This window comes from Oncorhynchus kisutch, linkage group LG11 (assembly GCF_002021735.2).
Source record: "Oncorhynchus kisutch isolate 150728-3 linkage group LG11, Okis_V2, whole genome shotgun sequence".
Classification (NCBI taxonomy): Eukaryota; Metazoa; Chordata; class Actinopteri; order Salmoniformes; family Salmonidae; genus Oncorhynchus; species Oncorhynchus kisutch.
In genome coordinates, this window is record NC_034184.2 from 9,210,012 (window position 1) to 9,225,006 (window position 14,995).

General features: G+C 46.6%; 1 protein-coding gene across 5 annotated transcripts in view; it reads right to left on the reverse strand.

Moving 5' to 3' along the window:
- The window catches only part of LOC109898960 (protein sidekick-2), a 651,349-nt gene that overhangs the window by 570,760 nt on the left and 65,594 nt on the right, over positions 1-14,995 (reverse strand). The gene's annotated exons all lie outside the window — the stretch shown is intronic.

A 14,995-nucleotide genomic window follows, 5' to 3' on the forward strand; every position in this document is an offset into this window, starting at 1 on the left:
TCTATAACCACCTAAAAGGAAGCGATTCCCAAACCTTCCACAACAAAGCCATCACCTACAGAGAGATGAACCTGGAGAAGAGTCCCCTAAGCAAGCTGGTCCTGGGGCTCTATTCACAAACGCAAACACACCCTACAGAGCCCCAGGACAGTAGCACAATTAGACCCAACCAAATCATGAGAAAACAAAAAGATAATTACTTGACACATTGGAAAGAATTAACAAAAAAACAGAGCAAACTAGAATGCTATTTGGCCCTACACAGAGAGTACACAGCGGCAGAATACCTAAACACTGTGACTGACCCAAACTTAAGGAAAGCTTTGACTATGTACAGACTCAGTGAGCATAGCCTTGCTATTGAGAAAGGCCGCTGTAGGCAGACATGGCTCTCAAGAGAAGACAGGCTATGTGCTCACTGCCCACAAAATGAGGTGGAAACTGAGCTGCACTTCCTAACCTCCCGCCCAATGTAGACCATATTAGAGAGACATATTTCCCTCAGATTACACAGATCCACAAATAATTCGAAAACAAATCCAATTTTGAAAAACTCCCATATCTACTGGGTGAAATTCCACAGTGTGCCATCACAGCAGCAAGATTGGTGACCTGTTGCCACGAGAAAAGGGCAACCAGTGAAGAACACACACCATTGTAAATACAACCCATATCTATGCTTATTTATTTTATCTTGTGTCCTTTACCATTTGTACATTGTTAAAACACTGTATATATATAATATTACATTTGTAATGTCTTTATTGTTTTGAAACTACTCTATGTGTGATGTTTACTGTTAATTTGTATTGTTTATTTCACTTTATATATTCACTTTATATATTATCTACCTCACTTGCTTTGGCAATGTTAACACATGTTTCCCATGGGAATAAAGCCCTTGAATTGAATTGAATTGAGAGAGAGAGAGAGAGAGAGAGAGAGGCAGAGAGAAAGAGAGAGAGAGGCAGAGAGAGAGAGAGAAAGGCAGAGAGAGAGAGAGACATAGAGAGAGAGAGAGAGAGGCAGAGAGAGAGAGGCAGAGAGAGAGAGAGGGGCAGAGAGAGAGAGAGGCAGAGAGAGAGAGAGAGAGAGAGGCAGAGAGAGAGAGAGAGAGAGAGAGAGAGAGAGAGAGAGAGAGAGAGAGAGAGAGAGAGAGAGAGAGGCTATGTTGAAGTGATTCAGGCGGTGAGGTGCTCAGGTCGGCAAAACATTACAAAGCAACCAGCAGAGAAGAAAGCCCTCACAGATTAACATTGTTATTCAGTTATAAAACAGAGCCCAGTGAAGCAGACCATTTATCTAAGATATAAATGTGCAACGAGGGACAAGAGAGAGGGAGAGAGAGAAAAAAACATCTCTCCTCCTGAGGAGAAGTGAATAATTATATCCTTTCAGCTCCGGCCCGGCTTTTTTGATATAGACTGTCAGTGCTAACCACAGTTTTCTTTCTGCTACTAATTAATCTTTCACACACCGTCAACCCTGTGATATTAATCAGGCCCATTTCTCTATCGCTTTACTCCATCAAGTCAACCATCCCTTTAGCCTTTCAGCAAAGACCTCAACCAGCATCCACACATGCCATTAGCAAGTCCTTCTAGACAGACATGTTCCCATTCGTTCAGTACTAGACATGTTAAGTGACACGACTGGGCGATATGACCTAAAAAATCATGCAATTTCACACACCCCTTGACTTTTTGCACATTTTGTTAAAAATGTATTCAAATATATATTTTTCTCATCAATCTACAAAAAATACCCCATAATGACAAAGCGAATTCAGGTTTTTAGAAATGTTTGCAAATGCTTAAAAAACGAAACAGAAATACCTTATTTATATAAGTATTCAGACCCTTTGCTATGAGACTCGAAATTAAGCTCACGTGCATCCTGTTTCCACTGATCATCTTTGAGATGTTTCTACAACTTGATTGGAGCCGACCTGTGGTAAATTCAATTGATTGGATATGATTTGGAAAGGCACACACCAGTCACTTTAAGATCCCACAGTTGACAGTGCATGTCAGAGCAAAAACCAAGCCTTGAAGTCAAAGCAATTGTCCGTAAAGCTCAGACAGAAGATGGTGTCTGTGGAAGGATACCAAAAACATTCTGCAGCATTGAAGATCCCAAAGAACACAGTGGCCTCCATCATTCTTAAATGGAAGAAGTTTGGAACCACCAAGACTCTTCCTATAGCTGGCCGCACGGCCAAACTGAGCGATCGGGGGAGAATGGTAAGAATTCGATAGTCACTCTGACAGAGTTCTAGAGTTCCTCTGTGGAGATGGGAGAACCTTCTAGAAGGAAAACATCTCTGCAGCACTCCACCAATCAGGCCTTTATGGTAGAGTGGAAAGAAAGAAGCCACACCTCAGTAAAAGTCACATGACAGCCCGCGAGGAGTTTGCCAAAAGGCACCTAAATGACTCAGACAACGGGAAGCAATATTCTCTGCTCTGATGAAACCAAGATTGAACTCTCTGGCCTGAATGCCAAGCGTTACGTCTTGAGGAAACCTGGCACGGTGGTGGCAGAATCATGCTGTGAGGATGTTTTTCAGGGACTGTGGGACTAGTCAGGATCGAGGGAAAGATGAAGGGAGCAAAGTACAGAGAGATCCTTGATGAAAACCTGCTCCGGGGCACTCAGGACCTCAGACTGGGGCGAATGTTCCCCTTCCAACAGGACAACTACAGGAGTACCCTGCTGCTACACTCTGTTTATTATCTATGCATAGTCACTTCAACTCTACCTACATGTACATACTATCTCAATTACCTCGACAAACCAACCGGTGCCCCGGTACCGGTACCCCCTATATATAGTCTCGCTGTTATTTTACTGCGAAAAAAAATGACAAAACACTTATTTTTCTTAAAACTGCATTGTTGGTGTCACGATCGTCGTATGGAATGGACCAAGGTGCCACGTTGTGAGCGTACATTTTTCTTTATTTGCAAATGTCGCCAACAAAATAATAATACAACAAAAACGAAAGTGAAGCTCCGTAAGGCTATACATGCACTAACGAAGGCAACAACCCACAACTACCAAAAGGTAATTGAGAACCATACCCGGCCAAGACATAGAAACAAACAACATAGAATGCCTACCCCAAATCACACCCTGACCAAACCAAATAGAGAAATAAAACGGCTCTCTAAGGTCAGGGCGTGACAGTTGGTTATGGGCTTGTAAGTAAGAATTTTTATGTAAGGTCTACACCTGTTCTATTCGGCGCATGTGACAAAATACATTTTATTTTATTTTATTTGTTGTGTTAAGGAGACTGTGCCTGTACTATGGGGATGTGTTGTGTTAAGGGGAATGTGACTGGACCATGGGGATGTGTTGTGTTAAGGAGACTGTGCCTGTACTATGGGGATGTGTTGTGTTAAGGGGAATTTGACTGGACCATGGGGATGTGTTGTGTTAAGGAGACTGTGCCTGGACCATGGGAATGTGTTGTGTTAAGGAAACTGTGCCTGGACCATGGGGATGTGTTGTGTTTCAGGAGACTGTGCCTGGACCATGGGAATGTGTTGTGTTAAGGAAACTGTGCCTGGACCATGGGGATGTGTTGTGTTAAGGGGGATGTGACTGGACCATGGGGATGTGTTGTGTTAAGGGGAATGTGACTGGACCATAGGGATGTGTTGTGTTAAGGGGAATGTGCCTGGACCATGGGGATGTGTTGTGTTAAGGAGACTGTGCCTGGACTATGGAGATGTGTTGTGTTAAGGAGACTGTGCCTGGACTATGGAGATGTGTTGTGTTAAGGAGACTGTGCCTGGACTATGGGGATGTGTTGTGTTAAGGAGACTGTGCCTGGACCATGGGGATGTAATTGTGTTTCAGGAGACTGTGCCTGGACCATGGGGATGTATTGTGTTTCAGGAGACTGTGCCTGGACCATGGGGATGTGTTGTGTTAAGGAGACTGTGCCTGGACCATGGGGATGTGTTTTGTTAAGGGGAATGTGACTGGACCATGGGGATGTGTTGTGTTAAGGGGAATGGGACTGGACTATGGGGATGTGTTGTGTTAAGGGGAATGTGACTAGACTATGGGGATGTGTTGTGTTAAGGGGAATGTGACTGGACCATGGGGATGTGTCGTGTTAAGGGGAATGTGACTGGACTATGGGGATGTGTTGTGTTAAGGGGAATGTGACTGGACTATGGGGATGTGTCGTGTTAAGGGGAATGTGACTGGACCATGGGGATGTGTTAAGGGGTATGTGACTGGACCATGGGGATGTGTTGTGTTAAGGGGGATGTGACTGGACCATGGGGATGTGTTGTGTTAAGGGAAATGTGACTGGACCATAGGGATGTGTTGTGTTAAGGGGAATGTGCCTGGACCATGGGGATGTGTTGTGTTAAGGAGACTGTGCCTGGACTATGGAGATGTGTTGTGTTAAGGAGACTGTGCCTGGACTATGGAGATGTGTTGTGTTAAGGAGACTGTGCCTGGACTATGGGGATGTGTTGTGTTAAGGAGACTGTGCCTGGACCATGGGGATGTAATTGTGTTTCAGGAGACTGTGCCTGGACCATGGGGATGTATTGTGTTTCAGGAGACTGTGCCTGGACCATGGGGATGTGTTGTGTTAAGGAGACTGTGCCTGGACCATGGGGATGTGTTTTGTTAAGGGGAATGTGACTGGACCATGGGGATGTGTTGTGTTAAGGGGAATGGGACTGGACTATGGGGATGTGTTGTGTTAAGGGGAATGTGACTAGACTATGGGGATGTGTTGTGTTAAGGGGAATGTGACTGGACCATGGGGATGTGTCGTGTTAAGGGGAATGTGACTGGACTATGGGGATGTGTTGTGTTAAGGGGAATGTGACTGGACTATGGGGATGTGTCGTGTTAAGGGGAATGTGACTGGACCATGGGGATGTGTTAAGGGGTATGTGACTGGACCATGGGGATGTGTTGTGTTAAGGGGAATGTGACTGGACCATGGGGATGTGTTGTGTTAAGGGGAATGTGACTGGACCATGGGGATGTGTTGTGTTAAAGAGGGAATGTGACTGGACCATGGGGATGTGTCGTGTTAAAGAGGGAATGTGACTGGACCATGGGGATGTGTTGTGTTAAGGGGAATGTGACTGGACCATGGGGATGTGTTGTGTTAAAGAGGGAATGTGACTGGACCATGGGGATGTGTCGTGTTAAAGAGGGAATGTGACTGGACCATGGGGATGTGTTGTGTTAAGGGGAATGTGACTGGACCATGGGGATGTGTTGTGTTAAAGAGGGAATGTGACTGGACCATGGGGATGTGTCGTGTTAAAGAGGGAATGTGACTGGACCATGGGGATGTGTTGTGTTAAGGGGAATGTGACTGGACCATGGGTATTTTTTTTATTTTTTTTATTTAACCTTTATTTAACCAGGTAGGCTAGTTGAGAACACCTTTATTTAACCAGGTAGGCTAGTTGAGAACAAGTTCTCATTTGCAACTGCGACCTGGCCAAGATAAAGCATAGCAGTGTGAACAGACAACACAGAGTTACACATGGAGTAAACAATTAACAAGTCAATAACACAGTAGAAAAACATGGGGGAGTCTATATACATTGTGTGCAAAAGGCATGAGGAGGTAGGCGAAATATTACAATTTTGCAGATTAACACTGGAGTGATAAATGATCAGATGGTCATGTACAGGTAGAGATATTGGTGTGCAAAAGAGCAGAAAAGTAAATAAATAAAAACAGTATGGGGATGAGGTAGGTGAAAATGGGTGGGCTATTTACCAATAGACTATGTACAGCTGCAGCGATCGGTTAGCTGCTCAGATAGCTGATGTTTGAAGTTGGTGAGGGAGATAAAAGTCTCCAACTTCAGCGATTTTTGCAATTCGTTCCAGTCACAGGCAGCAGAGTACTGGAACGAAAGGCGGCCAAATGAGGTGTTGGCTTTAGGGATGATCAGTGAGATACACCTGCTGGAGCGCGTGCTACGGATGGGTGTTGCCATCGTGACCAGTGAACTGAGATAAGGCGGAGCTTTACCTAGCATGGACTTGTAGATGACCTGGAGCCAGTGGGTCTGGCGACGAATATGTAGCGAGGGCCAGCCGACTAGAGCATACAAGTCGCAGTGGTGGGTGGTATAAGGTGCTTTAGTGACAAAACGGATGGCACTGTGATAGACTGCATCCAGTTTGCTGAGTAGAGTGTTGGAAGCCATTTTGTAGATGACATTGCCGAAGTCGAGGATCGGTAGGATAGTCAGTTTTACTAGGGTAAGCTTGGCGGCGTGAGTGAAGGAGGCTTTGTTGCAGAATAGAAAGCCGACTCTTGATTAGATTTTCGATTGGAGATGTTTGATATGAGTCTGGAAGGAGAGTTTGCAGTCTAGTCAGACACCTAGGTACTTATAGATGTCCACATATTCAAGGTCGGAACCATCCAGGGTGGTGATGCTGGTCGGGCATGTGGGTGCAGGCAGCGATCGGTTGAAAAGCATGCATTTGGTTTTACTAGCGTTTAAGAGCAGTTGGAGGCCACAGAAGGAGTGTTGTATGGCATTGAAGCTCGTTTGGAGGTTAGATAGCACAGTGTCCAATGACGGGCCGAAAGTATATAGAATGGTGTCGTCTGCGTAGAGGTGGATCAGGGAATCGCCCGCAGCAAGAGCAACATCATTGATATATACAGAGAAAAGAGTCGGCCCGAGAATTGAACCCTGTGGCACCCCCATAGAGACTGCCAGAGGACCGGACAGCATGCCCTCCGATTTGACACACTGAACTCTGTCTGCAAAGTTATTGGTGTACCAGGCAAGGCAGTCATCCGAAAAACCGAGGCTACTGAGTCTGCCGATAAGAATATGGTGATTGACAGAGTCGAAAGCCTTGGCAAGGTCGATGAAGACGGCTGCACAGTACTGTCTTTTATCGATGGCGGTTATGATATCGTTTAGTACCTTGAGTGTGGCTGAGGTGCACCCGTGACCGGCTCGGAAACCAGATTGCACAGCGGAGAAGGTACGGTGGGATTCGAGATGGTCAGTGACCTGTTTGTTGACTTGGCTTTCGAAGACCTTAGATAGGCAGGGCAGGATGGATATAGGTCTGTAACAGTTTGTGTACAGGGTGTCTCCCCCTTTGAAGAGGGGGATGACTGCGGCAGCTTTCCAGTCCTTGGGGATCTCAGACGATATGAAAGAGAGGTTGAACAGGCTGGTAATAGGGGTTGCGACAATGGCGGCGGATAGTTTCAGAAATAGAGGGTCCAGATTGTCAAGCCCAGCTGATTTGTACGGGTCCAGGTTTTGCAGCTCTTTCAGAACATCTGCTATCTGGATTTGGGTAAAGGAGAACCTGGAGAGGCTTGGGCGAGGAGCTGCGGGGGGGGGGCGGAGCTGTTGGCCGAGGTTGGAGTAGCCAGGCGGAAGGCATGGCCAGCCGTTGAGAAATGCTTATTGAAGTTTTCGATAATCATGGATTTATCGGTGGTGACCGTGTTACCTAGCCTCAGTGCAGTGGGCAGCTGGGAGGAGGTGCTCTTGTTCTCCATGGACTTCACAGTGTCCCAGAACTTTTTGGAGTTGGAGCTACAGGATGCAAACTTCTGCCTGAAGAAGCTGGCCTTAGCTTTCCTGACTGACTGCGTGTATTGTGTTGTGTTAAGGGGAATGTGACTGGACCATGAAAATGTGTTGTGCTAAGGGGAATGTGACTGGACCATGGGGATGTGTTGTGTTAAGGGGAATGTGACTGGACAATGGGGATGTGTTGTCTTAAGGGGAATGTCACTGGACTATGGGGATGTGTTGTGTTAAGGGGAATGTGACTGGACCATGGGGATGTGTTGTGTTAAGGGGAATGTGACTGGACCATGGGGATGTGTTAAGGGGAATGTGACTGGACCATGAAAATGTGTTGTGTTAAGGGGAATGTGACTGGACCATGGGGATGTGTTGTGTTGTGTTAAGGGGAATGTGACTGGACAATGGGGATGTGTTATTAAGGGGAATGTGACTGGACCATGGGGATGTGTTGTGTTAAGGGGAATGTGACTGGACTATGGGGATGTGTTGTGTTAAGGGGAATGTGACTGGACCATGTGGATGTGTTGTGTTAAGGGGAATGTGCCTGGATGAGGGCAGACAGAACCACTTCACCATCTCACCCTCTCACCACCCCACCCTATCACCACCTCACCACCCCACCCTCTCACCACCTCACCACCCCACCCTCTCACCACCTCACCACCCCACCCTCTCACCACCTCACCACCCCACCCTCTCACCACCTCACCACCCCACCCTCTCACCACCTCACCCCACCCTCTCACCACCTCACCACCCCACCACCTCACCCTCTCACCACCTCACCCTCTCACCACCTTACCACCCCACCTTTTCACCACCTCACCACCCCACCCTCTCACCACCTTACCACTCCACCATCCCACCACCTCACCACCCCACCCTCTCACCACTTCACCACCCCACCCGCTCACCACCCCACCACCTCACCCTCTCACCACCTCACCACCTCACCCCACCCTCTCACCACCTTACCACCCCACCACCTCACCACCCCACCCTCTCACCACCTTACCACTCCACCATGCCACCACCTCACCACCCCACCCTCTCGCCACCTCACCACCTCACCACCCCACCCTCTCACCACCTCACCTCACCACCCCACCTTCTCACCACCTCACCACCCCACCACTTCACCACCCGACCCTCTCACCACCTCACCACCCCACCACTTCACCTCCCCACCCTCTCACCACCTATCAACATCTATATAAAACACAGCAGATATATTAATCACAACAGCTATATGAATCACAACAGCTATATGAATCATAACAACTGTATGAATTACAATAGCTTCATGAATCACAACAGCTATATGAGTCACAGCATCTCGATGAATCACAACAGCTTCCTGTCTCACCACCAGTGTCAAATCACAGAGAGAAAATCAGTTGTGTTCTGTCAGCATGTGAGAATAAGTCATTAGTCCAATATCCTTTTCCCTGAGGGTGTGTTGTAGCAGTCAGAGTGCTGCTGACTCTCCATGGCTCACCAATGGTTAATTCAGCCCCCTTGAGGGATTTGTACAAGCCTGCTGGGCCAGGGTACAGGGTCAAGCCTGTTTAAGTCATGTGCACTGTCTTGGCTGGGCATTATTTGTAAATTATTTTGTAAATAATGTTTCTGCAACCGTATCTTACAGCAAAAAAAGAGCTTCTGGATATCAGGACAGCGATCACTGACCTCAGACTAGACAAAGAGCTTCTGGATATCAGGACAGCGATCACTGACCTCGGACTAGACAAAGAGCTTCTGGATATCAGGACAGCGATCACTGACCTCAGACTAGACAAAGAGCTTCTGGATATCAGGACAGCGATCACTGACCTCAGACTAGACAAAGAGCTTCTGGATATCAGGACAGCGATCACTGACCTCAGACTAGACAAAGAGCTTCTGGATATCAGGACAGCGATCACTGACCTCAGACTAGACAAAGAGCTTCTGGATATCAGGACAGCGATCACTCACCTCAGACTAGACAAAGAGTTTCTGGATATCAGGACAGAGATCACTGACCTCAGACTAGACAAAGAGCTTCTGGATATCAGGACAGCGATCACTGACCTCAGACTAGACAAAGAGCTTCTGGATATCAGGACAGCGATCACTGACCTCAGACTAGACAAAGAGCTTCTGGATATCAGGACAGCGATCACTGACCTCAGACTAGACAAAGAGCTTCTGGATATCAGGACAGCGATCACTGACCTCAGACTAGACAAAGAGCTTCTGGATATCAGGACAGCGATCACTGACCTCAGACTAGACAAAGAGCTTCTGGATATCAGGACAGCGATCACTGACCTCAGACTAGACAAAGAGCTTCTGGATATCAGGACAGCGATCACTGACCTCAGACTAGACAAAGAGCTTCTGGATATCAGGACAGCGATCACTGACCTCAGACTAGACAAAGAGCTTCTGGATATCAGGACAGCGATCACTCACCTCAGACTAGACAAAGAGCTTCTGGATATCACGACAGCGATCACTGACCTCAGACTAGACAAAGAGCTTCTGGATATCAGGACAGCGATCACTCATTCTCCGAACACCCGACAAGGTCAAGATCCCAGTTATTTGCAAGAGGAAGAGATGCAGGTACAGAGGACACAGAGCAGGGTGCCCCGTAAGGATCCGCAGAAGGCGAGTGGGAAGCTGCCATTACAGTCAATATTACTCGCCAATGTGCAATCATTTGACAATAAATTAGACGGGGTACGATCTCAAAAACTGTAATATCTTATGTTTCACGGAATCGTGGCTGAATGATGACATGGATATTCAGGTAGTGGGATATAAGCTGCACTGGCAAGAAAGAACAGACACAGGGGGGGGGGGGGGGGGTCTGTGCATATTTGTAAACAACAACTGGTGCACGAAATCTAAGGAAGTCTCTAGATTTAGCTAGCATGAAGTAGAGTATCTTGGGATAAAATGCAGACCACACTATTTGCCTAGAGAGTTTTCAGCTATAATTTTTATTTATTTACCACCAGAGACGGACGCTCAGACCACACTCAGTCAGCTGTATAAGGAAATAAGCAAACAGGAAACTGCTCACCCAGAGGCGGCGCTCCTAGTGGCCGGAGACGGCACCCGGAGTGCCAAGTCTAGGACAAAAATGCTTCTCAACAGTTTTTACCCCCACGCCAAAAGACTCCTGAACGGTTCATCAAATGGCTACCCGGATTATTTGCATTGTGTGCCCCATACTACCTCACTTAGCCCGACCTACCAGTGCCCCGCACATTGGCTAACCGGGCTATCTGCATTGTGTCCCGCCACCTGCCAACCCCTCTTTTACGCTACTGCTACTCTCTGGTTATCATATATGCATAGTCACTTTAATTAACCATATCTACATGTACATACTACCTCAATCAGCACGACTAACTGGTGCCTATATATAGCCTCGCTACTGTTATAGCCTTGCTACTGTTATAGCCTGGCTACTGTGTATAGCCTCGCTACTGTTATTTTTCACTGTCTTTTTACTGTTGTTTTTAATTCTTTACTTACCTAATTCACCTAATACCGTTTTTTTGTAGTTTTTTAATATAAATTGCAATGTTGGTTAGTAAGCATTTCACTGTAATGTCTACACCTGTTGTATTCGGCGCACGGGATAAATAAACTTTGATTGGATTTGATTTGGCCCTGTTCACATGCTTCCCTCCTCCCCAGATCCAGCCTCCCTCCCTCCCTACACCTGCTGCCCCAGACCCAGCCTCCTTCACCATCTCAGCCCCAGCCTGCCTCTTCCTAATGAGGGTGGAGGAGCCAGGAAGCAGATGGGAGTGCCTGTGGGATTTCTCAGGAAGAAGTGCAAGCTAGGCAGATGCTGGTTTGTGGAGGGAGTGAGCAGAGAGCCATGTGGCAGCCCACCCGTCTGCCCTCCCGGCTGAGTCTGCCCTCTGGTCATGTCTGCCATTCCCGCATGGTGGTCATCCAGCCGCACACTGGCCTGCCAAATAAAGACAAGCTCCCGGTTTCCCCTCCAGCCCCTCCGGCCTCCCATCCAGCCCCTCTGGCCTCCCCTCCAGCCCCTCCGGCCTCCCCTACAGCCCCCCTGGCCTCCGCTCCAGCCCCTCCGGCCTCCCATCCAGCCCCTCCGGCCTCGCATCCAGCCCCTCCGGCCTCCCATCCAGCCCCTCCGGCCTCCCCTCCAGCCCCTCCGGCCTCCCCTACAGCCCCCCTGGCCTCCGCTCCAGCCCCTCCGGCCTCCCATCCAGCCCCTCCGGCCTCCCATCCAGCCCCTTCGGAGTCCCATCCAGTCCCTCCGGCGTCCCATCCAGTCCCTCCGGCCTCCCCTACAGCCCCTCTGGCCTCTCCATCATCTCACTTTCCTCTCATTCTTCCCATCATCCTCCATCCTCCTCTCACCTTTCTTCTTCTTGCTTTCTTACTCAAGGGGCCCTCTCCATGAACAGACTGTTATTCCATCTTTCTTTCTCAGCCAGATAACCCACTTCTTCACTGTGCTAGTGTCAGGCTTTATTTAACAGCTGGGTTTTGACAAAGGAATCGTCTTAAGTTCTGAAATACTTAAATCACCAAATTCAGCTTGTTTGGATTCATTGATATTTGGATCCATCTGTGTTGTTTATTAGTGGGGGATGGACGTGTGTTAATTTATGCCAAGTAGTATCACCGTGAGTACAAGAGGTTCAGGTTAGTAGGTCTGGCAGAGGGTTCCGAGGTCAGTGGTCAGGACCCTGGAGTTCAAAGGTCACTGCAGAGACTCTAGGGCACGTTTTAAACTCATTCCACGGAGGGCTTTTTGGGGTTTTCGCTCCTCCCTTGTACTTGATTGATTAATTAAGGTCACTAAATAGTAAAGAACTCCCCTCACATGGTTGTCTAGGGTTTAGTAAATATCTCCCCTCATATGGTTGTCTAGGGCTTAGTAAAGAACTCCCCTCATATGGTTGTCTCAGACTAAGTAAAGAACTTGGTTGTCTAGGGTTTAGTAAAGAATTCCCCTCATATGGTTGTCTGGGGTTTAGTAAAGAACTCCCCTCATACAGTTGTCTAGGGCTTAGTAAAGAACTCCCCGCATATGGTTGTCTCAGACTAAGTAAAGAACTCCCCTTATATGGTTGTCTGTCACGTCCTGATCTGTTTTACCTGTTCCTATGATTCTATCCAAAACGGAGATGTATGGGTAAACCACTTCGCCAATCTTTTTGGTCCTATAACAAAGAAGAAACAGAAAAAAAACATCTACCTGATGAAATACAAATCTTATAATCAACAATTAAAGACTACCAGAATCAACTGGATTCTCCAATTACATTGAATGAACTACAGGACAAAATACAAACCCTCCAACTCAAAAAGGCCTGCGGTGTTGATGGTATCCTCAATAAAAATAATGAAGTATACAGACCACAAATTCTAATTGGCTATACCTAAACTCTTTAACATCATCCTTAGCTCTGGCATCTTCTCCAATATTTGGAGCCAAGGACTGATCACCACAATCCTCAAAAGTGGAGACAAATTTGACCCCAATAACTATCGTGGGATATGCGTCAACAGCAACCTTGGGAAAATCCTCTGCATTATCATGAACAGCAGACTCGTACATTTCCTTAGAGAAAACAATGTACTGAGCAAATGTCAAATTGGCATTTTACCAAATTACTGTACGACAGACCACGTATTCACCCTGCAGACCCTAAATGACAAACAAACAAACCAAAACAAAGGCAAAGTGTTCTCATGATTTGTTGATTTCAGTAAAGCTTGTGACTCAATATATAGCAATAAATGGAAAGTGGTGTTGGGGAGAAAACATACGACATTATAAAATCCATGTACACAAACAACAAATGTGCAGTTGAAATTGGCAAAAAAAAAAACATTTCTTTCCACAGGTTTGTGGGGTGACACAGGCATGCAGCTTAAGCCCCACCCTCTTCAACATATATATCAACGAATTGGCGAGGGCACTAGAACAGTCTGCAGCACCAGGCCTCACCCTACTAGAATCTGAAGTCAAATGTCTACTGTTTGCTGATGATTTGGTGTTTCTGTCACCAACCAAGGAGGGCATACAGCAGCACCTAGATATTCTACACATATTCTGTCAGACCTGGGCCCTGACAGTAAATCTCAGTAAGACGAAAACAATATTGTTCCAAAAAAGGGCCAGTCGTCATGACCACAAATACAAATTCCATCTAGACACCGTTTCCCTAGAGCACACAAAAAAACAATACATACCTAGGCCTAAACAAACTAGCACGATACCCGCTAACTATCAAATTCCAGACAACAGCCGTTAAATTCTGCAACCACCTACAGTAAAAGGAAGCGATGACCAAACCTTCCATAACAAAGCCATCACCTACAGAGAGATGAACCTGGAGAAGAGTCCCTTAAGCAAGCTGGTCCTGGGGCTTTGTTCACAAACACAAACAGACCCCACAGAGCCCCTGGACAGTAACACAATTAGATTCAACCCAATCATGAGAAAAAAAAGAGAATTACTTGACACACTGGGAATTAACAAAAAAACAGAGCAAACTAGAATGCTATTTGGCCCTAAACAGAGAGTACACAGTGGCAGAATGCCTGACCACTGTGACTGACCCAAACTTAGGAAGCCAAACTTTTGACTATGTAGAGACTCAGTGAGCATGGCCTTGCTATTGAGAAAGGCAGCCGTAGGCAGACCTGACCTCTCAAGAGAAGATAGACATCTATATAGACATAATATGACATTTTAATTGTATTTATTATTTTGGAACTACTGTGAGTGTAATGTTCACTGTACATTTTTATTGTTAATTTCACTTTTGATTATTATCTACTTCACTAGTTTGGCAATGTTAACATACGTTTTCCATGCCAATAAAGCCCTTGAATTGAATTGAATTAAGAGATAGCAGATTGGAACGAGCAAACAAAAAATACAACATTGAGTTAGCTCTCTTCACTCACCGTATCTACAGCCTGACGGAGTGTGAGCTACTCTCTCTCTCTCTTTCATATTCTTTATCTTTCTCTCTCTCACAAAGAACACATACTCCAAACAACCGTTCTCAACGAATGCTACCTCTATCTCCTGTTTCTTCCTCACTCACTAATCCAAAACTCTCTCTCTCTCTCCCTCTCTCTCTCCTTCTCCATTTTCTCTCTGTTCAATGTTCTGAGAGTGTCCTGGTTTGTATGAGATGAACAATGTGCCTCGATGGAGAACCACTACGACTACTGGACAGTGAACAACAGGCTCACATGAGTGGACAAATTCAAATTATGAGCAGCAAATGAAGCCTCTACTAACATCACTTTCCCTCTTCCTTCCTTTCCCAATCCAACCTTTGCTCCCCCACTTCCTACCCTCTCTGGCCCAGCCAATGGGCTGCAGGGTAGCCTAGTGGTTAGAGCGTTGGACT